Source organism: Melitaea cinxia, chromosome Z (assembly GCF_905220565.1).
Source record: "Melitaea cinxia chromosome Z, ilMelCinx1.1, whole genome shotgun sequence".
NCBI lineage: Eukaryota > Metazoa > Arthropoda > Insecta > Lepidoptera > Nymphalidae > Melitaea > Melitaea cinxia.
In genome coordinates this window covers 17,755,027-17,776,547 of record NC_059424.1, presented here as the reverse complement: position 1 = coordinate 17,776,547, position 21,521 = coordinate 17,755,027, and the positions used below count along the sequence as shown (strand labels likewise).

General features: G+C 33.1%; 1 long non-coding RNA gene across 1 annotated transcript; it reads right to left on the bottom strand.

The window, feature by feature from the left end:
• Nucleotides 1-219: 219 nt before the first annotated feature.
• On the bottom strand, nucleotides 220-20,037 carry LOC123668395. The gene is made up of 2 exons (XR_006745578.1): nucleotides 19,919-20,037; nucleotides 220-771 (listed from the first exon to the last, which is right to left on the bottom strand). It is a non-coding gene; the product is annotated as an uncharacterized LOC123668395 (long non-coding RNA).
• Between the last annotated feature and the right edge of the window lie 1,484 nt (nucleotides 20,038-21,521).

Genomic DNA, 21,521 nt, shown 5'->3' with positions numbered 1-21,521 from the left:
CAAATGCCAATACAAACATGTGTTTGGCTTACACAAACATATGTTGCTGATACATTATTGTTCTGTCCGCAAACCCTTTCGCGTACGTTTTATTTCGTTCGAGATGAAATGGTAGAAAGACTATAAATCTAATGGTCTGTTCTCTTACAACTCATTCGGCTTTTTTAGACAGTGTAGAATTTCCTGACGGTTAAAGTTATATACATTAAATAAGATAAGTTTTGGTTACAAAGTAATTTAATTTTAACAAAGGCATGACAAAGAATTTGTAGGGAGTTAACATAAGATTCGACAAAAATATAATGACGTGTTTATTATTTGCTGGTCAGCAGAGTTTTTAGACTACATATGTTATGGTTACAGGATATTGAAAGAAAAAAAGAACAGTTATGCGATAAAAAACTCAGCTAAAAAACGGCACAGACGTTTTTACGGCGTAATATTGATATTACGTTACTCAAAAACGTTATCATGGGTGGTCCTCCATAAACAATAAATAGGTTCTTTTAAACAATGGCCTAATAATTTCCGATAAATTTTAGAAAACCCGTAAAGTATGCACTTTGAGCTAATTTCTAAACTAAATAAAAAAAATCTAATATTATAGTCTTTTTTGTAATTTTTATAGGATCAAAACTACGAATAACATCGAAAACTCGGGTGTAGTGGAGGTGCGCATGTCGTTTTGACGCCTGTACAACGGACCACAGTTGGGATAATTGTACTTATAGGATAACTTCTCCTTCTCTTGTCATTTCTTCATTATCGTTCCTGAAAGGGAAATTTCATAAATTGTATATTAAAAATTACATACATACGTACTCAAAACTTTCATTTTAAATTTATATTTATAAAATAATTTATTTTTATTACATGATCAGACTTTTCGTGAAACGCAAACTAAGGTTATTTTTATAAAGCAAAGGGGAACCAACTTGTTCCGCTTCCAAGCGAATGGATTGTAAAAACAACTGAGCTTAATACAAAATAAATTACGATCCTTTCGCAGAATGCAATATTTTCATAGAAAAAAAAAAACCAACATACATATTATGTGTTACTTGAATAATTTAATAAAACAAATTATGAAAATCAATACTGATATATTTTAAGCGTAATTTTATTTGTAATGTACATAAGTACATATCTCATTCGTTACATATTACAATCATAAGTTAGTATTAATTTATTATTTCAAAAAGTTTGATTGTTACTTCGTTAAATTTATGAAAAAATTCAATTAAACAAAAGTAAGTCTTCAGTGATTAATACTTTTCAACAAAGGAAACGTTAATATCTTAATATCATTGTTAGTGTTATTCTTCCCTATTACTAATAACAGTGATCTTTACTTGAAGTAAAGACAAGTCTCTTTTATTTAACGTTCTTTTATAATTGTACAGACGCACGTAACAATTAAAAATTAATTATTTTTTTAAAACTTAATAAGTCTTATAATTGTGTTTGCTCGTAAACGAAAAAAAACCGACTTCAATTACATAGACATAATACAACGAAAGTTGACAAAAAAATTAATAAACGCACTAATCGTCACTACAATTTTTGAGGGTTCCCCTCGATTTCTCTAGGATGCATTATCAGATACTAGTTTCCTTATCATAGTACCACTCCTGGAATATCTGCTTTCCAACACAAAAGAATTATCAAAATCGGTCCATAAACAACGAAGTTATCCCTGAATTGAGAGTAACCTCCTCCTTTTTGAAGTCGATTAATAAAATAAAATTAAACTACAATACATGGCTTGATCCCATAACCAGCAACGTAGCGGATTACGTTTCAACAAACCTATTTTTTATGAAGGAGGTTTTGATCTGGTAATGGTGGAACTGGTGGTGGGTGTGTGTGTGTGTGTGCTGTGAGCTATTATAACTTCATAGTGGTCTTTGTGATTACCTCAATTATTTAATTTGTAAAAATAAATAAATTAACTTCATAAACGCTTCAATATGAATCAATCAAAGTTGGGTATTTCGAGTCGTAAATTTTTTGTCTCATATGATAAATCGTACAGAGAAGTTACGAGCTATAACATTTATCAATATAGTAATTTATGACATATAAACGCAAAGGTCCTAAAATTTTACGTTTATTGTTTTTTTTATGACGTATATATATTAAGAGGATTCTTGTTGACGAATTTTATCGTTTCAAGATAAAACTACACAAAAAAGTTGAGAGTTTAAATCGTGAGTGACCTATGCTAGGCATATTACCATGCAGTCAAATTAATAAAAAATATCTGATAGGAACTTGCTGTGTGGTTACGGCAGTAAAGAAAGTAGCCACACTCTCTCTTCCCGTAGGCGTTGTAAGAGGCGACTAAGGAATAATACAGTTCCGCTACCACATTGGAACTTAAAAAGCCGACCAATGGCGTGATAACCATCCAACTGCTGGCTTTAAAATATACAGGCCGAAGACGGGCAGCAGCGTCTTCGGTGCGACAAAGCCAGCTCTGCGGTCTCCGATACGCCTGCCCAGCGTGGTTGAAGGCAGCGGCGTTGAGTACGACGACATAATGTTAAGAACGTGATCCAGAACCTTAAAATATACTTTACTACAATAATGAGTCACTGTTCAGTCCAACCGTCTTAAGTGAAATCTTCATTCCTTAACACTTTTATTATTATGTAAATATTAAATCAATAATTTATTAAAATAAGCATTCGAAGTCATGAATAATCCATGCAGGTGACCTATTTTCACTATGAACTGGAAATAGAGATGAGGTTATTTTAATCGATTTAAAAAGAGATTACAGCTAGATGGTCAATGTTCTGTGACTAAAAGTGACAGTAAAAGTTTATATGCTATTTGAAAATAGGCAAATATATCTACGGATAGATTATTCCGTGCAAAAAGTTTAAGTTTTACATCGTAGACAAGCATATTAATTACCACATCTGTGAATTAATAAAATGATAGTAATAATATAGTTTTAATGCTTACTAATATAACAATACAATATAACGTGTATTGTACTCTAAAAAATAATAATATTAGATGTTTCAATGAACAAACGCTATGAAACTACGTAACCGAATATCGTGTTTATTTGAAATTGCAATATATCTTAGTTTTCAACGTAATAATAGTACGCTAAGGTAATCCTAATAGTAAAACTTCCATCTGCATACTAAATTTTATATGTACATTTCGAAAGCATATTTTTGAAACCGACTTCGGTTCATAGAAGTAATCTGCATGTTACAAGTTACGTCTTTGAAACCGTAATAGCATATGTAATAATAATAAATATAATAACTAATAAGTTGATGTCTACCATTAACAACTATACCTATAACATGTACGCTATATAATTTAACAGCTAAGCCAACAGACAAAGTACTTGGTACATATAAAAATTGTAAATTTTTCCAACATTGTACTAAGTTAAATTTGTTTTTTAAGGATTTTGTCCTCCTAATGTATAAAAGTTGATTACGATTCTTTTCTAATTTGTATATCAAAACAAACATACATTAATATTAGATATATGTAATATATGTAATATTAAAAAGTAACATAATTTTATTTATATGTAGTCTTTCGACTGAATTGGAAGCTCGTTTACTATATTTGCAGGGCGCGGGCGTAGGTTATACTCGCACTCTTTACAATACTATGTAGGTAGTACTCAAAATTGTAATGCGATCCGATCCAATCTATCGTGTGGCATAGGGAGTAACTCAGAGCAGCGCCTAGGACTTGCGACCCAGGTGTAGGTTTAAGGAGGCCCCCTTTGCAATGCGCATCAACGCTCACCTTCACTGCTCGAGTTATACGTCCCGCCTAGCCAAATTAATCGTAATAGGTAACAATTAATTCGTTTGCACAAATTAATTATTGAACGAGTCTAGGTTAAGCAACTAGCAGGATACAACAAGTGTATCGTGCCAAGCCAGAGCCAAGACTGCCTTAGCGGCGGTTGCACCGTTCGTTTCGTACACGTCAGAATAACTCGAGTAATATAATAAATGAGGGTAGATAACTTATCGAACAATGTGCTAGGTGGCGCGATCGTTGCATCTGTTGCTTATAAATTCCTTTCTAATTGCGTATGACGGCGCTAGTGTTGACACGGCCATCCTGCTAGCACACGCCCTCGTGTGATGGTCAGCCTTGAGTAGAAGACAAAGCCACAACAGTGCCCTGCACCACCCAGTCAAACTCAACGTAAAAGGAAGAACCCTACAACAATCCCAATCACAACCAATCACTACAGACAAATACCATAGCCATGCACCATCAACGCCATGACAACCAATACTATAGACCTCGACAACAAGCTACAACCAAACCCACAGAAATCCCCGAGTAAATGCCTCCAACACCACGGCCTTCCAGCCGAAGAGCAATCACATGACTATCACAACAACGGTCTCCATAGATCACGACCTCCGCCAGAGCCAAACTCACATCGCTCACCCACGGACCTGAGTCTGACAAGTTACACGTAACACGTGTAATGTGCCCTTTGGAGGCTGAACGCTGCACACGTCCACGCGCCGCCCGCTGCGCGCCGCGCCGGCCCCACTGTTGATACAAGCGATCGACAACACAAGCGGCTTTCGGGCAACATCAACTATGTAACGTCTAAAATAGCTAGCTAAACCCTGACAATCGCATGACCTCGTGCGTCCATGTCGTGCATCCGCCAACTCGGCGTTACTCCTCTCGACCTATACAACAGTAACGAGTGACTTTAATAACTGTTCGGCTATTCCTGACCAAAACGCTGAGACCGTAATGCACTAGCGGGTCGGGCGTACTAGGCCCCTTCATCCCTTCCTAACATAGCATGGCCCGGGCGTACGTGGCCCCTTCAACCAGCTTACCAACCGTGGGTCGGGCGTGCTAGGCCCCTTCACCCTCACTCTGTAGCGTGGCCCGGGCGTACAAGGCCCCTTCAACCAGCTAACAACCGTGGGTCGGGCGTGCTAGGCCCCTTCACCCTCACTCTGTAGCGTGGCCCGGGCATACAAGGCCCCTTCAACCAGCTAACAACCGTGGGTCGGGCGTGCTAGGCCCCTTCACCCTCACTCTGTAGCGTGGCCCGGGCGTACGAGGCCCCTTCAACCAGCTAACAACCGTGGGTCGGGCGTGCTAGGCCCCTTCACCCTCACTCTGTAGCGTGGCCCGGGCGTACAAGGCCCCTTCAACCAGCTAACAACCGTGGGTCGGGCGTGCTAGGCCCCTTCACCCTCACTCTGTCGCGTGGCCCGGGCGTACAAGGCCCCTTCAACCAGCTACCCATGGTCCGGGCGTACAAAGCCCGTCCAACCAGCTTACTAACCGATAAGAATATTACAGAACGACCGAAAAGAACTAAAATACCGATGTACCCACTAATAAAAGAAAATAAAACGATGATCGATGTACCCACTAATCACCACAAAATATTGCAACTAACTTGCACACTCGCTAAAAACAGATGTATCGTCAGGAGGTGGGCCTATAACTTCAGCTATTTTCTGAAATAGCTTCCATACCGGAAGCGAAGAGAGACATTTCTTCGTTCAATGTAACTAACTGAATTAGTTAAATCTTGAAAGTGGGGGTGGATCTTATCCCGCTTCTGATGTAGTCTTTCGACTGAATTGGAAGCTCGTTTACTATATTTGCAGGGCGCGGGCGTAGGTTATACTCGCACTCTTTACAATACTATGTAGGTAGTACTCAAAATTGTAATGCGATCCGATCCAATCTATCGTGTGGCATAGGGAGTAACTCAGAGCAGTGCCTAGGACTTGCGACCCAGGTGTAGGTTTAAGGAGGCCCCCTTTGCAATGCGCATCAACGCTCACCTTCACTGCTCGAGTTATAACGTCCCGCCTAGCCAAATTAATCGTAATAGGTAACAATTAATTCGTTTGCACAAATTAATTATTGAACGAGTCTAGGTTAAGCAACTAGCAGGATACAACAAGTGTATCGTGCCAAGCCAGAGCCAAGACTGCCTTAGCGGCGGTTGCACCGTTCGTTTCGTACACGTCAGAATAACTCGAGTAATATAATAAATGAGGGTAGATAACTTATCGAACAATGTGCTAGGTGGCGCGATCGTTGCATCTGTTGCTTATAAATTCCTTTCTAATTGCGTATGACGGCGCTAGTGTTGACATATACAAAATATTATACATATTTACAATTCACAACTTAAGAACTAAATATTTACAAATAGTTTTGGTATAAATCATGTCTTAATATTAAATATATGTAGAACCTATTTAGTGAACACTGTACAAAATTAATTGCAATTAATAATCACTTTACTATCGTAGAGGTTCCTAATAGGTATTAATAGTTAAATTTAAAAATAGAACTTTGAAACCACGAGCAATTTAGTGATATTTCTGGAAATATTGATAGTAATTTGTGAAAATAGAGCTGCAGGTAAGTCTGTATATTACTCCGCTGTAATAAAATTACGAGTGAGAGCACTTACGGCTCTCAACTGAACAGCTACTTGAATTTCGACAGTCAATAATGGCGGTCGTACATTTGCGATTGTTACACATGAAATTTTTAGCTAACTACAGCAATGTCGAGGAAGTTAAAAACGAAGATCTTAGGTCAAAATGTAATTTTCTTGGTTTTGTGTCAATAATATCATCCTAATGAAAATAATAATAATCAATTATTTTATAATAAATTTTGAAATACCGATTTTTTATACATAAAATATAAAATAATAAGTCAGTCAAATAATAAGTCACGACGTACAGAACTCATACTATGTCCTTGGCTTGTGACGTGAACACTAAATTGTAAAAATAACGTGATTCGGCAATGTTACCAACTTACTCGTTATGTTACAAAGTGAAACCGCCATAAAAAAATTAAAGAGTTACAATGATAGGAGTTCTTCTTAGAGTTTGTAAGATTCCGTGTAAAATATTACCGTGTAAGTCCAATATAAATAATTATCTTTAACATACACACAGAGTCGTCTGTTCACAGGCTAAGCAACTAATTCTTGTGTGATTGGTAACAATATAAATATTCATTGCACCTAGACTCGGGGTAAGAAACAACCTCATAATCTCCGGAGCATAAAGCAAACTGCACGAACGGGCTAATCGAAAAATAAAAATAAAAATAGGATCAATGTATAATATTACCTAATGTTTTAATAAAATCGATTTTTTTTAAATTGATTTGTGTGCAGTTTAATAGTTAATTTACACAAAACACACATAACTCCTTTTAAAAGTTAATTCGAATTGTAAGATTTTTTTTTTTAATAGAATGGAGATTAAAATTCGTGCAGTTCGAATTATTCGTACAATTGAATAATGAAAAGAAAATAATAGTAAACAATCGTTAAAAATTTGTTTTCTTTGTATTTATATTTCATTCATTAAATAATACTCGGTTCGGTAAACGTGTAAAGGTTATATCGATAGCACTCAATCGGACCACGAATTATGTTGGAATTTCAGAATTATATACAAGTACATAATACCTAAGTATGGCATTTTCCAAAAATAGTGTATTTCTAGATATGTGAGCATTTAGCTATAAGTATATAAAATTTTCGTAATTCTGCTGTACAGATACAAGTTTTTGATTGAGTCATGTTAAAGTCGCTCAGTCCAATGAGTATGAGTATGATCTAATACCTTGGTCGTCAATAGCGGCCCGCGGACCGCATGCCGCGCGCCGACTGTTTACGTGCTTTTTGCAGCGAATACCTGTGCGAATTATTCGCACTAAATAAGTAAACAATTTACGGTCCGTGAATCATGACGTTGTTTCAAAATTAATGCCATCGTATATATAATTTTAAAAATAAATAAATGATCAAAAGCAAAGAAATAATAATTATTTAGTTGTTGATGCCGGTAGAGCAAGCAATTATCTATAAAATGATATATAATTTATGTGGAGTAATTGGGAGTTTTTTTTTTTTTCTAAAAAGGGAGGCAAACATCTTAACCTTAGCGTATTAATATATATGATATTGACTCATCTAGATAAACTACAAGAATGTAACTAGTACATGAAATTTTGAGTCGCGTTGGATACATGTAAGTATATACAAGAGTATAGGGTTGTATCTTATTGTAAAGTACATATATATCAAAAACTAAATTTTTTAATCAAGTAATTTAATGTGCTTAACAATTAACTTTTCCTGCTGCAAGTATCAACTTTATTTGTTGAACACTTACACAGTTCTTTTTTTTAAGTGATGAAATTATTATTAGACATATTGTTGGTTTTATTTTTTTTTCGGTAAAATTATTTACGTATAAATTTACCTCGTCCTTGGACATGATACAGCGTTTATCCTCCTCATATCATGTCATGAAAGATGACAATATTGACAGCGGTATTAGCGAATACGATTTTATATAGCAAATTTAAGGTGTGATACGAGATTTTATTGCAAAACTGAGATTAAAATAAAGATAAACTAATTGTAAGTTTTAGTAACGTTTCGTAATTTGAAACTGCAATTTTTTTATATTTTATGTGCATGTCAGAAAACAATAAAATGGATTTTATTGCTCTTAAAAGTTTTAACTGTAGGGAGTCACAATGCGTTGCTAGTTTAAGAAAATAAAGAATAAAAAGATATTTCATATTACCGAAAAAAATTAATTCTAATGATAAAAATATCAATTCCAGTCAAAGTTCTAACTAACTCGCTACCTTGGAGAAGAGATATTTAAATATTTTTTTCATATTTTTATCTCGGTTTTTATAATTGTATTTATAATGAAAAAAACGTTAAAAATAAAAATAATCTTTTTATCGTTACTTTAAAAGTTTCACGTTATAGTTCTTATGCTCAGCAAGCCGAATAGCTATCAACCATACAAGACTCGGGGGCGAAACGATCAATCAGTCGCCGATACCACCGTTATAAATCTATACACTACGTCAAGTACATTAATTTCAAAGGAGGTGCTAAATATTCAAAAACGCTTCACGAACCTCATTCAACACATAATAAAATAATGAGACCGAAAATTCTTTTATAAAATTAATAATTGTGTAATATTTATTTACAGGTTGTTGTGTTCATTACTCTTTATAAAAAAAAGAACGATATGTTATTTATTTAAAGTAATAATTTATAGAAAATTTTCACTGTTTGTTGATTAAGGCTATATTTATATCATTTAACACATTAATACGTGGTTATTTTTTGAATAAATTTTTTGTATACTATTAAGCAGAAAGAAAGAATATCTCGCTTACATTTAGTATAATCTAGTCTGATTTTCATGATAATATTCTTTTCAATTTAAGGGTTTTAAATAACACCAATACATTCTATGAATAAAATTAACCGCTCTCTATTTTCATACCCTAGGGACAAAGCGAAGGGTTGAACTTATTCGCCCACTACTGTGGATATCATCCTTACCTGTATACAATTCTATACTAAGTACGTTTTTTTATTCAGTTACATACGTATTTTTAAAAGTACAAAATTTCGTTCCTATCTTCAATAAAAAACGCACATAACTCTTAGACGGCTGAATCAGGAATACGGATTTTATAATAATTATGAATTAATATCACAAGGATAATTCTAGATAATATTAATTTTAATAGGTGTTGCAGAATCAATTGAATTATAAAAGAAACATAGACACAGGTTGCTAGGCACATATGAAAATATGTGTATACTACTAAACTGTGGGTATTTTGTAGTAAGGTAGAATTTCTCATTAGCACCGCTAAATAAAAATAATGAAATATTTTTCAGGCATTGTGACAAAAAATTAAACGACGACAAATGAATCTGAAACATCAACTTTTTATCTTAACGCCTAAAATTTCTAAGGTAATTTAAGTACTTAATTTTGAGTTGGTTCCGAGCTTTTAATAAATGAAGGTCCTTATTAAATTACTTTAAAGAAGTTATGCACAATTACCGACAGTAAAATAACATCACATTTTTTTTTGTTACAGTGAAAATATATTCGAATTAAAAAAGGCTTATATTAATTATGATTCAGATTGTAACAGTTAAATACAAAAGACGTATGTAAGTTACTTAAGATACAGCGTAAAAGTAAATTTTTATTTATATATATTTCAGTGACCTTATGTAAAAAAAAATTTTGGTTCTAACTCTAGTGCACGTAGAGCGACTATCTAATGTTCCTTGGCAAGCTGCCTTGCACCAGATAGGTCAAGATCGTCTCCAAATATTCAAACTTTATATTGATGTTTGGCAATACACCGAACGCTGTTTAGTAAACACGACTAGGAATTTAAATAAACCTCGAAGAAATACGCCATCAATGAAATATCGTAACAAAATTGTTTTCCAATAGAGCTTTCAAATTTTCACACGAAAGGACGGACCCGCGTCTCTCGTTTATAGCAGGTTGGGAACACTAAATTTACATTTTTAAAGAGCTGTCGAGACCTAAAATAATATTGAAAATTTTGAATTTTCTCTAAGAATTTGGAATCCTAAAGTAAACTCTACTGGAATATTAACAAAATAAGCCTGTCCTGTTTCATATTTCTAAATATTCATTAGATCTGTTTTGAGTTTGATGTAATTTATGTTTGATTATAAATATGTCGAAGTGGACGTTTGATATGTAGATGAGATTTTTGGTTATTTTGGGATATTATTGATGTTTGTTAAGTAGAAAATGTGCTCTACAAATTTTAGGAATATTTTCGTATTAATTACTTTTAATACTCTATGTTAGATAATATTCTAATCTAAAGTCAGTTTCTCTTTTGATGGAAGGAGAACCCATTGACCAGGATTGAGATAATCTGTCAAAAAAAAAAATGTTTTGTTTGTGCGATACAATGTTAAGAAGAATATAGGAGTTGGGTCGATATTTTTCATAAGATTTTGAACCTCTTTTAAAGGAGCGAGGTAAACATCCCGTTTTTTCACAATCCTTACCCAGCCACCACCGTCAACCTTACTTAGATCGTGGATTTGTCAACACGCAGTCTCCACTCCATTAAACGTTGGTTCTAGTGGCCATCGGTCCTGCGACACAGGTGACCAGTCCACTGTCACTACAACTTGCTAACTATGTGGGCTATGTGGGTTACTTTCTTATCATATCTTTGAAAAAGACCCCTAGCATAGCGCGATCCATTGCAGGTTAAGTGACTTTAAACTTGTAGACGAGTTCCTTCCTCAATGTCCACGTCTCGGTAACGTATTTTAAAGCAGGCAGGACGTATTTCTCGAAGACTTGTCTTCAACCATTGCAGAATCCTTGAAGTGAAGACCCAACTAAGCCTGCCCAACACCGTCCAGCCCAACTGAATCCTCCTATCAGCTTCCTTTTCGAAGTGATTGGAAAATCAATATTTTGAAGTGCTTTTTCGAACATAGTGGAATACCCTATTCATTATAATGAAATATAATGAATAGGGTATTACACTATGTATATACTATAGTATATACAGTGCATTGGCGAGACGGATTGGATTCAGAAAGAGAAGACACGAGAGGACTGTTCTTGTTATTTGTTCTTCTCGTTCTATAGTCGTCCTAGTATCTGTGTCTAAAAAAAGAACTCCATATATACACAGTACATAAAACAATTTTATCTTTTTAAAAATAATTAGTTATCGCTCCTAAATTTTAGCAATTGCTAGTACACATTTTACAAAAATCACCACTTGCATATATTTTACAATATCTACATGACATATAATTATATTTTAAACGCTTCTGTCATTGTCCATTTCGATAAAAACAGTGAGTCAACTTTGCCATTACTTTTGCGATAACTAACGCTTTACTTAGTTAGTATTTACCAATTCATTACATTCCATAGGTCTTTAGTCAGTTAAAATGAAATGAAATATAAGGATATATTCATTTATTTCGTCATAAGGTGATATACACACTTAACGAAAGTGAAAATAATGTCATTTACATAAATAATAATACAAATTAATTCAAAAAAAACTCGACAATAATAAAAGAAAGTTACGGTAGCAAAAAAATAAAACAATAAAATAAAAATTTATATCTTAACATTACAAACTTGGGTAATATACCCAGTGTTATGTGCAACCTTAACTTAGTCAAAATAATCAAAATATTAAGTTACTTTAAATTTCTAATGTCTTGGTAGACATTACCTTCCTATTATATCCTTGGTTTTATTAAATATTAAAATAAATAAGATAAACTAATGTCCCTGGCCGAGAGAAAAAAAAAAGACGAAAAAAAGCCGAAACAAAAAACGATTAAATTTTGAATAAAATAAAATAAAAAAACGAACTCTATCAATTCATCATTCATCATTTCATCACCATTTTAGCATATCACAGTCCACTGCTGGACATAGGCCTCCACAAGTTCACGACAAAAATGGCGAGAACTTTATGTGTTTTGCCCATAGTCACCACGCTGGGCAGGCGAGTTGGTGACCGCTGGGTTGGCTTTGTCGCACTGAAGACGCTGCTGCCCGTCTTCGGCCTGTGTATTTCAAAGCCAACAGTTGGGTGGTTATCCCGCCATCGGTCGGCTTTTTAAGTTCCAAGGTGATAGTGGAACTGTGTTATCCCTTCGTCGCCTCTTACGACACCCACGGGAAGAGATGGGGTGGCTATATTCTTTACTACCGTAGCCACACAGCGAACTCTATTAATTAATATATATTAAATTTACTATTTTGTGAAATAAGAGTTTAATCCCTTAAGTCTACAAGTATATTTTGGCGTTAAAAACTTCTTTGCACAAGCATAAATAGAAGTACAAAACGTAACCATATTCAGTCACCTTTGACTAATATGTTCATAAATGAAGTCTTATTATTATATCACAATTTTTCGTTTTGTTTTTTAAATTAGATGTCTTGGTATTTCGAAATTATTAAAAATCTTAAAAACTGTATTTATAAACATTGGTAAGTATTTATAGCTTACATTTTTTATTATATTTATCTCTAATGTCAAATCTATGTTAAATCTTCTTCCTGATATTGCTTTTACAAATATAAAACAGAAATTGATCTAGTATTCATCTAAGCTCTAACAGTTTAAATGTTATAATCCAAACACGCACATATTCTTAGAATAATAAACAATATGGCAAAAATATATCAGCTTATAGTCAAAAATAACTACACTATATACACCACTAAAATAAATTATGGTCCGGGCGTATAAAACGATTTCTAAGTGTGGATCATGCTTCCATTTATTTAATGAGTTACAGGGCTCGGGACTATGTACAGTATAGAGCAATTTTTTTTCTAATATATAAAATTCTCGTGTTGAGGTGCTTGAAACGGCTGGACTGACTTTTATGAAATTTTGTATTGATAGCGGATAAGTATGCCTTTACTGAGGTAGGGTACAGCAGGAATTTCCTGCTCAAAATATCGAGCAGCCCTACTCGTGTTGTTATACAATCTATTAGCTACATATTGACTTATCGTAATAAGACTTGAAATAAATTATTGATTTATTAAATAAATTTAATGAAGTTGAAATTTGAAAATCTGCTTCGTCAGTTCCAACTTCTATGTTAATTTACCAAAATTTAGAAACCTGTTTTTGTTTCGAAAGGACCTGACAAGAAACTTATTAATTGCTACCTTAAATCATGTCGAAGTTTGCTAAAATATGTCAACGTAGACCTAATTAATAATCCTTTGAAACTTTATTTTTATTAACTACTGGCCGACTCTGTGAACTTTAAACCGCCATATTTCTTTTTTTGAATATTTTGATTTTATTTTAAAATATTTTTTCGTACGTATAAGTATAAACCTTGTTTAAAATAAAATTAATGCAAAAATACAAATTTTTACGTTATTGCAGTCATTTGGAAGTAATACACGTACACAAATTTAAGCGATTCATTCTTGTTTATATGTCGGCTCAATAACAATAGTTCGTCAATTGAACTAGTTCAGTCTTATAATTTGACTGTTTTAGAATTACTACATAAGCTGTTGATTGATCATTACAATTTAAAAAATATTACTCATTTATTCACCTTTGATTTATTGAAACATTGAAACACGTAACGTGCAATGTACATATTATGTGCAGTGATGTGTATACATATAAATATGGCTACAACAGTAGACAGTGCGCATCTCTGTGAGAACTTGTTACGCTGTCAGTTTGATAAACGAAGCTTTGGAAATTATTTTTGAATTTTATTTCTATGCTGAGCATCAACCAAGAAACCTTGAGTGACGTCAGCTATGCTGGCGTAAGGCTATAAAAAAACTGAAACTCGTCTTCCTCCGTTACATATAAAAAGGAATATTCTGCTAAGTATCTTTTATGTAATAAAGATAAATTAATTATTTCCAATGAATAACCAATAACCGACACGTTACATATCACAAATGAACACAAACCTTCCTGTTTGGCAATGGAATAAATGATGAATAGATAAACCGATTAAAACTGGTTTGTTCCGGATTTCATCGCAATGAATGAAGTTTACTGTTGAATAACACTTTGTTATTGTAATATATTTAGTTAATGCACTTTGTTCGTTAAATGTGTTTTTACGGGATTAGAATTTTTCATAGCGTCAAAAATTTATAGCGACAGTCATCCTTAAAATAAAACAATTGTACTTAAAAAAGGTATTCTCTAATGGAAGTCGAAACGAACAAGTTTATAGAAATCATTAAAATGTTCAATAAATGTGGCAATTTGGATCCTTCAGTAGCTATTAAGACTGTAGTTGAAAGAAATCTCAATGAAGAATTGTTACGAGTTACGACTGTGGCGAACTTCAATCGTCTAATATAAAAGTTTTCTTCAAAAGGCTAAGTGAAAAACTGCGGCATCTATCCTTCGTATTACTTTTGAAGACTTCAAATTAGCCTGTCTGATTTTTTATTACTTTTTTTGTTAACAGTAAACAAATTAATTTATACGAGATTGTTGTCATACACAGGATACAATAGGGGAAAATTAGATTAAAATATATATAGTACTTTGTACATCTTCTATTGTATCTTTCTTTATATGTGTCTGTATTTCGGTGTACATTAAGAATAAAATAAATAAATAATAATTAGATAGTAATTAATATCCATACAAACGAAATTACTGCTATTTTTTTTAAACAAAGAATGTACTTTTAAACACATTTTTTGACTAAAACTTGGGTTGTCTGGAAGAAATGGCTAAATAGCCATAAGTCCGCGCATTGTACTTCACAGTCTGTAAATGTTTTTTAAACGTGTTTATTGTTTAACATGTAGTTGTGGTGTACCATAAAGTATAAATAAATAAATAAATAGTACGTAACAATATTTATCTACATTTTTATCTACATTTCAAAAAAGCAGTCAAATAGAAACATTCGTTTTATTGCAATTGTAAAATTACCGTTAGTATTCATCTTATAAGTATATTTGACTATATTAAGATTTCTTAACTAAGAACGGCAAGAAATTTGACGTAGTTTTCTTATTTCTTCAAAGAACATAATATGTTTCCTTTATATTCCACTTAACTTCATATCATCAAATAAGATGTGAACTACCTGATTAGTAATTGCAAGATGATATAATTGAATGGTTCTTTAAGTTTTTTGTTTGTTTCAACTGAGTTTTTTGTTACGTCTAAATAAATGTACTTAGTTGTGACGTTTGAAAATACATTTATGGGTATGCAATCATCGGCAGCTAAAGATGTATTCACACTAGGCTAGTAAATATATTTATTATCTATATTATTATCTCATTTATGAACTAAAATACTTGATATTATTCATAAATCACTCAGATCTCTTACGAGTACAAGACAACTTAGTACAAAAACCTTTTAGCGTATATTGTTAACTTTAGTTTGATTTCTCTTATTTAAAAATATACATATGTAAGTTGTTTTCGAAATTTAGTGATAAGTGAGCAAAACGGAGCGTTTTTATTTTTTTTAGGAGGAGGTTATTCAATTCGACAATATATATATTTTTATGTATGGTCGGGGATAACTTCGTCACTTATGAACCGATTTTGATAATTCTTTTTTGTTGGAAAGGAGATATTCCAAGTATGGTACCATAATAAGGAAACCAGGATCTGATGATGGGATCCCAGAGAAATCGAGGGAAACCCTCGAAAATCGGAATGACGACTAGTGCGTTTGTTAATTTTTTTCGTCTACTTACGTTGTATTGGTTGTCGATGTAATTGCAGTTCGGTGGGATTTATTGAGTTGGTGAATCAGAAAGCGTTACCGTATTACATAGTTTACTATAGGTATGGTATGATATAGGTAGTGGGTCCCTAACACCTTGAAAAAATATTAATAATATTTTATCATAATATTTCATGACAACAAGCTTAATTATTACAGTACATTAAGCTCGACTAAGTTACTAGTCTAGTGCAAACGAACCTTTAAGATCCAGCTTGACGGTTCAAGGTCGTATGTGTGTTCTAGATGAGTTGTTAAGATTGGATTCAGTTGTTACTGGTAATATCCTGTTCCAATAAGGCTTCGAAGATAAGTGACGATCGTTCTGGTGTAATGGTGCGTGTGCCGTGTCGGCGGCGACTAAACACCAACGGTCGCGGGTTCGGTTCCCGCTCGGAGGTCGCTGGTTGTTAGTCCTTGTGAGTCTCTCCACCGTGCCTCGGAGAACACGTTAAGTTGTCGATCCCGGTTATTATTATTTATACCTGATAGTGATCGTTATTCGAAGTAGGGAACATATCCGCCAACCCGCATTGGAACAGCGTGGTGGATTAAGCTCTGATCCTTCTTCTACATAGGGCAAGAGACCTATGCCCAGCTGTGGGATATTACAGGCTGAAGCGATTCGAAGATAATACTGGAATACATTGACGATCTCTGTAAATATTTTATGTACCAATCCTCTTGTGTCTACTAACAGCGAACTTAGCTCATATTAATGTGAGAGCGTAAGAGTTCATTCGTTACTATAAAATGTTGAATCCTATTAATTTAGACTGATTAAAAGCTATAAATCAAGACAAATGATTCATGGGGCAGGAACTTGACGTGTTTGAAATTTATCTTGTCGTTGGACGTCGGATGCCGGGTCATCTTATAAAGTATGCATACTTAGACATAACACAGTAAAACGTTTTCATTTGGTTGGATTAAATTTTTTAATCAATATTTAAATTTTTTTTTATTATAATTTTTTTTTCATATGACACATACACATTCGTGTTTGAATTGTATGTGTTTTCTGTGTATATATGAAACGTATGTGTGTGTACATGTGTACAGTTTTATATTCTATTGTAATTTATTGCAAATGTTATGACAATTACTTGTACACTTCCTAACCGCTCTATGTCTTGTCCTATACCCGAATGGGTGTCTGGAAGAAATCGATCTTATAGCGATTAGACCGCCTTTGTTCATGTTCCTCTAATTGTACTACTTTTGTTTGTATCTTGCAATGATGTAACAATAAAGATTATTATTATTATTTTTATCTTTAAAAAAATTTGTCATCATAATAATTTCAAATTTACCTTTGATTTATTTCATTTTTTTTTCTATATTTCAGCAAGGCGCTGTACAAATATAACATTTTACAATATCATACCAATCTATTTTCAAAAAACTAACGCCTCCGTTGTACGTTCACGTAGCCACCGGCGGTTTCGGAAAAGTTCATTAGGTTAGTACAAAAATATTGCTAATTGGGCAGTTACTTTAGATCGAACGAGAGTGTTAGACAATGACACGAATAACACAAATATTGCATCCTTTGATGACTGAAGTTGTCTGTAAGAAATTACTGTCAGTTATAGGACCATCTTAATTTCTGTTAAGTTAGTTTATTTATATTGCACTCTTATATCATGTACTTTTAAAACATGCAATCGAGCGTTAAACAAATAAGTGAATCAGTAAGTATCCTTCGAATTATATTGATTCTCTATTTACACTATTTTACCTTCATTAGTGATATTTTTAACTTCTTTATGCCGTTTTTGCATTATGCGTGTAATTATTACATAGTATAAAACAAAGTCGCTTCCCGCTGTCTGTATCTTTAAAACTACGCAACGAATTTCGATGCTGTTTTCTTTAGTAAATAGAGTGATTCCAGGCAAAAGTTTCATATGTGTGACGCATCCATAATATAGTAGAAGAACATTGATAGTTTTTGCAACCGTGCGAAGCCGGGGTGGCTAGCTTGTAAGATATATAGCAGTCCATCCAGGATAGCTATAACGTATAGAAAAATTTAATTGCAACATATTGTTTGTAACTATAATGTTATGTTTTTTACTCATGTCTTTTATGCATTAGATGTGTCTTTAGCGTGTTCAAGGTATGAGATCGGACGCGAAAATTAGCTTTGTTATTCTCTTCTTGCGGTCTGTTCACGGGCTTACCTGACAATCTCTTACAAATACAAATAACTGAATGACTTGCGATCATCTTTCATCAGTAGTGGATAATCCTGCAAGCTTGCGAATTGTTATGGGAAAACTTGCAATATTGTTCCTTGGATTTGTACCAAATTTTTGTACAAGACTTTTACACATACAACAAGTTATATCCTGCTTAAAAATATGGGACAGCTCGACTGTGGGCGCACTTCAACCTTAGAGAATATTTTACATAGTGTTGTGTTCCTCTAAGTAAGGTGGCCAGAGTTCCTAGGGAGGGGAGATTCGCCAACGCGCTTACGATACTTATAGTGTTGCAGATGTCTTTAGGCTACGGTAACCGCTTACCACCATGTGCAATGTACGCTTGTTGGTCGAATTAGATGTATAAAAAACGAGCGTGTTTTAGACCACACGACTTAAGTAAAATATGTTTAGCAATAAGCTTGCACTTTGACTTCGATATACGAAACCTAACTTTCTATGAGAGTAAGAGAGAAAGAAATTGTGTGCTCGCACCTCTCTCCCTCTTGCTTGCTGTTAATACGCATTTACCAGCTTACTTCCCAAGTCATGCGAACGTAAAGAAGTTTTACTACAAAAACTAAAAAATAATTGAAATTAAACTCTTATCCATACAAAGAAATAAAATTGGGGTGTCTGTTTGTAATATTGAAATACCCGATTTTTACTAAATGCGTATGGATGTACATGAGGTGTATACCAAAATAACATTTTTTACAATTTTTGTCTGTCTGTCTGTCTGTCTGTCTATTTGTTTCGGCTAACCTCTGAAATGACTTGTCCGATATTGACAATACTTTCATTGGCAGATAGCTGATGTAATAAGGAGTAATTTAGGACACTTTTATTTTAGAAATGTATTTATTTTTTAACTCAGCGAACTGAAAAATATTTTTTTTTAATTCCGCGTGGACGAAATTGCGGGCACAGCTAGTCATTAAATAAAGTAACAAAAGTCCTAGTTGAAAAGAACACAACAAAAGTAACTCATAATTGTACCACACTTTTCTGCAATTCAATTTTCTTCTTGCGGAAAAATACAAAAGCGCAGCTTAAAGTATAATTCAAGGATCGTTACTTAAATACTTCAAACGAGCTGCAGGAAGAGCCCACATACCTCGCCTGCAACAATGTTATCACGAAACTTAGGTGATAAGGACCGCGGCATACTTGTTAAGATAAAGTTTATCTTTTGTTTGCTAATTCATAAACGAGCCTTAATTAAAATGTCATTAAATATTCAATTTATATCGTAAATTTCATTTTTATCGTTATTTGAATTCGAAAATCTTCAAATCGAATTGATTCAAATTGAAATTTACTGTTTTTCCGCATTAACACATCAGCGCTGATATTATTTTATTATAAAAAAATATTTAAAGACATGTTCATTAAGAAATATTTAAAGTATATTGATAAAAATTTCCACGAAAAATTATTAATTTTGTTATTATGACTATCATAATCTATGTAATTTGGATGATAACAATTGACATGAATATTAGCGTAACATCAAGTATTAAGCTATAAAAATAAAAGCTAAAAACCTTTGAAATATAAGGCGTTGTTGAACCTCACCCTTTGCACACCTTTGCACTTAAACTGAGCACGTGTTTAACTTAGCTTTGAATTGTAATACGTTAGTACATAGAAGTATGCGATGCACGAATATCGTTCTTGTTAATCGACTTCGTGTGTCGAGCGATCGTGCGTAGCCTGTGCCGTCATCGGTATAGAATCTTAATGTCATAGAATAAAGTGTGATTATTTTTTCTCTGCGTTATATTACATATGCAAAATCACGGATAGACGGAAAATAATGAACACGATAATTATAAAATGAAACTTTTAAAATATTTCGAAATATTTTTTTTTCAATTTTCTTTTTTGCCATGCTCTCAAATATTGACTAAAACATATCAAGTGCTCAAAACAAAGATTTGCTTAGCTGTGCAATTACAATCTACAACTAATCATTCGGTTTTGTAATAAACGGAGTGTCGGGTATTTATGTGGATAATACGTTTCACCTGAGCTTAATTCCTTTGAGCCCTCAAAACTATTTAAGCGGAATGTTTGTTATTTTGGGAAACAGAGTTCTAAAAACAACCCTTTACTAGACTTAGCGTTTAAGATAATACTGTGTCGAGAACCGAATTGCTTTTAGTGATTTTATGCTGAACGGTTCGAGAAACCATCATAGGGATATTTTGAAATTTAAACTTCATGATCAAAATATGTGATTATAATATAAAAAAAATGTATTATCACACACTAAGTTTCATTCCTATTTCCTTATATCCATTCTGTATAGACTGTAATTCATAAGAATGTTGAAACAAAATACGAATTTTTCAAATTTTCAAATCCAGAAGAAAAAAATAAAGTAAAAAAAATATAGTTAATTAAAAATGATCAGCACAAAGGTAAAAAAGAAATGCATACAATCGCAAGTATAATCTGCGTTGTAACTAGCTTCTATTCGAAGGTTTTCTAGTGCACAACTACATAGATTGTACATACGTTTAAAATAATGTGAGATTTTTTTTTTTTATTCCATATTTAATTTCATACACTCAAATGAATAACTTAAAATTAAACTTACACCATAATAATTCTTTGTTGACTAGAATTCAAAGTAATATTATCATTTTTATTATTTTCCTTGTTTTAATGGCGTTTAAGAGTTACAGAGGACCATACAAACTTTGATGCTCTATTTTTACGTCTTATTTTCTTAAGAGTGTAGTTTCCATAAACGTCAAAATTTCAGTTTTTATTTTACAATAACGCATTAGCTTTAACTTAAGATGGGTGGGAACGATAAAAAATGACAAAGCTCACATACAAACTTTATTTTTATATTTATAATGAAGCACAGACTCTAAAATAAATGATAATATTTCTAGCTTCAAAAATATTAGCTATTTTAGTTTAAAGCATCACTGCTAAAATAACCAAATAAGAACCCCAAAATATATCATCAAGTTCCCTTTGACAGCTCATTGTTTAATTTGGTTAACGAATATATTTAACCTTTCAACGATGTTACAATTTTAAAATTATTTGCTAAGATAATTTTTCACACTTATCGTGATTGTTGTTTTTTTTTTTTTTGAGGACATGCACAACGCTTTCGTGCTAATCGAA